Below are 3776 nucleotides of genomic sequence, written 5' to 3' on the forward strand. Positions count from 1 at the left end.
GTAGGTGCATCCCACTTAGGAAACCAGGCTTTATCATCAACTGCCTCTCCACACAGCAGACTCCACAAAACCAAGTGCAAATCAAAAGCCCAATTTTAGGTACAAAACTATGTAGACAGTCTCCTACATTTTGCTCTGAAACAGCTCACAGACCCCAGTGACAACTGATGATTTATCTTCCATTAAATAGATTCCACACTTTGGCCAATGGCCAGTAGACCTACAGCTAAGTTGCTTTCAACTTGTCTTTGTATACAGGTGATAAGAAGGAAATAAATAGAACTAGAAAATAGACAATAGTATCCCATGTAACATAATTGTTTTTTCCTGAAGAAGAGAACAGAAGGAAATGAAAAAAAATTTCAGAACAATAACACAAAAGCACTTTTCCTATTATAAACAATGAACAAAACATTTCTCCTAATACCAAAACTGAATCTGCAAATGTAAAATGTATAATATGTTCTGGTACATGGGTGGTAAAGACTGGTAAATAAACAGACATATTTTGGTGAAAATGTTAAATTTATACAGTTAAAACATAGTGCTAAAGACACAAATGCAGAAAAAAAGTGTTCTGGAAAGATGATAAATTCACTAGGCAGCACTCTGTTCTCAAAATCATTAGTGTAAATCAGAATTGCTTGTTAATTTCAATCAACTACTTCAGATATTCAAGGAATGCATTGAATACAGTAACCATCACTAGAATAATTAGAGGAAAGTTAGTAAGAATTTAGAAAGGACTAAATCAGGTAAGTTTATTATTAAAGAGAACAGGTGATGGGAAATTTAGATGTATTAATATATCTGAACTTTATATTGAGGGGTTAGTATTACTTAACAGTTATTAATCAAGAACTAAAGTTTTATATAAGAAAGACACAAACTTATCTAAAAGACAAGTTAAAATCAGATAAAAATATTTCCAAGCTATCAGATTGAAAGCACACATGAATAAAACAAAACAGCATAGACAGTGTATGAGTATACTAGGAAAATTATAAAGAGTAGGACAAGGATGATTGCACTCTTTTCTGTCATATCAATAAGTGTAAATGGAAGATGAGTTTAGATGAAGCTATGTTTCATTATGCACCAAAATGTTCATGTTTCTTAAACTACCCACAGATATATTTTATAATAAAACTTAAGACTGTGTGTCACATTATAATTACACCCTTGTTCCTCTAGGATTTTCCCTTGCAATAGAAATAGCAAATGTTCATTAGTAGGAGGCTTTTTAAATAAATAAATACTTAAAAGATAGTAATTTTTATTATTGAAAAGAATGGCTATAAATAGCTGATATATATGTATATATATCATTTCCTATATAAAATTATGTTGATCTATGCATCAAAACAGTATGGAATTATGTGCAAGTACGGTTATAATTTTAATCATAAATTTCTTGTATTAATATAATTTTATTGAGATACAATTTACAGATCATATAATTTACCTTTGAAAGTGTACAATTTTTTGGGTTTCTGTATATTTAGAGAGTTGTGCAACCATGATCACTCTCTAATTTTAGAGTATTTTCATCAACCACAAAATAAATTTCATGTGCATTAGTAATCATTTGCCTCTACCCCATCCTCCCAGCTCTTGGCAGCCACTGAACAATTTTCTGTCTCCATTGATTTGCCTATTCAGGAAAATTTAGTATAAATGTGATCTTAAAATATGTGACTTTTTATCATTGAACACCATATCTGGCTTTTATTAATGAGTTTAATGTTTTCAAGGTTCAACCATTGTTTGTAGCCTGTTCCAGTACTTATGAGAAGAAGGACTGGTGCTAATGATAGAATTTTGCTTTTCATTTTGAAATTTTGTATATCATTGGTTTTATCAAAAAAATAAAAACAAAACATATGTATGATATATGTAACAGGATTTTATGGGTATGGGGCCAATGTCATATTCTCCCTTTTTATTCAGTAACATTCATGTGTAAATATATATGTGAATTTAAATAAAAACTTATTAAATACTTAAGGAAAAATATGCAAGCACACAGTATAGTTTTGGATATCAAGGAAAAATATATAACTGAGGTGATATTAATTGTTATTCATAAACTGATAAACCACATAAAACATGTTTATTCTAATAATTGATTTTAATGATAGGAGTTGAAATAATGCATTTTACCAATAAATGAATTATTAATTTAGCAATATATTTACCTCTAGCAAAATTGTTCATGATATCAAAGGATGAAATGACATGTAATTACAATAAAACACATATAAGAAAACTATAATTGGTATTCACTATTTTTCTGAATTTGTTAGTAAAATAGAGTATGTGAAAAAATATAAGGTGTGAAAATTAAAAGAAAAGAGCAAAATTTTCTTTTTTTTACATGATTAAGGTTGCATAACTGGATAAGTAAAAGTAATCCCTTAAATGAACCACATAATTAAATAATTCATTTTTTAAAAAAAACTACAGAAAACAAGTGATCTCTTTTTATAAATATATAATTAGGCCACTAACATTTATGAAGTATAATGGAATAATTAATTCAAACTAGATTATTAATTGAATGCTTGGATTTATCCCTTGGAAAAGAACCTAAGAATTATACAAGGCTGCTATGGCAAAAAAAATTGCAAGTGCTTTGTAGACAAAGTCTAGGACTTGAAAAAATAAGAAAGTTATATGTAGATTTTTAAGTAGCAAGTCCCAAAATGTAGTGACAGAAAGAAATGTTTCCAAGAAAGTCTCCAAAGCCAAAAGCCATAAAGTAAATGGATTATATATTTGTCTAGATTAAATAAAATTTGTGAGGAAAATATTCCAACAAATATAGTAAAAATATTTTTAAGTATCATAAGCATGAGATGGAAAAAGTCCAATTTTTAATACTTTGGAGCTTAAAGAAAGAAATTATTTAATTACTTAATTAATTATTAAAGAAATTAAATAAAAATGAATGAAAATAGGGAAAAACTTTGAAAGGACATGTGACACAAAAATTAACACAAATGGTTCATATACTTTTTAAAACTTACTTAGCTTCATATACAATTAGATATATGCATATCAAAACAATGAGGTTTTATATAGCACCAAATATAATGCTAAGGAATGCTGATGTGAAATACAAAGCTGGAATAACCTGTGCCTTTTCAGTTTTCCTTGCAGCTCTGGAAATAAATGACATAATTCTTTAATAGACCCTTTCTGCTGAGGACAAATGTAGTTGTTAATTTGGTTCTCTTGCATGGGTATATACTGAGCCAACTCAAGGTGGATGATTTTTAAACATGGAGTAGCATAGGCCAGCAATTCTTCATACTTATTCTACTCTGTCTGGGGTGAGATTGTGTTTAAGATCATGAATTTCAGCTGAGTGAGTCAGGCAAAGGTCAGATATTCCTTGTTCTGAACTCATTCTATCACCTATTTTGTTTTGTCATCCTTGTAGGAGACATTTCCTTCTATAAGGACAAATTTTATCTTCTTTTAAAGTGAGGGTGATAGGTCTGCTGTGATTCTCAGAAGAGAAAACACGAGTGAAGTGGACAGAGTAAGAGTGGAAAGGAAACTAGCTATGATTTTATTCCCTGGAAACTCACAAGAAGTGGTTGTTAGGAGAGCCCTTACAAAGACATGACTTTGTCAGCTTCTGGAATTTTTTGTAACCCATCCACCAGAAGAATAAAGAAACTTTGGGATTTATGATCTGCTGAAGAGAATTTGAATCTGTAAACTGTGCAATAACATCATATTTATGATTTTTAGTGATACAACTGAGT

Source organism: Tamandua tetradactyla, unplaced genomic scaffold (genome assembly GCF_023851605.1).
Source record: "Tamandua tetradactyla isolate mTamTet1 unplaced genomic scaffold, mTamTet1.pri scaffold_148_ctg1, whole genome shotgun sequence".
Classification (NCBI taxonomy): domain Eukaryota; kingdom Metazoa; phylum Chordata; class Mammalia; order Pilosa; family Myrmecophagidae; genus Tamandua; species Tamandua tetradactyla.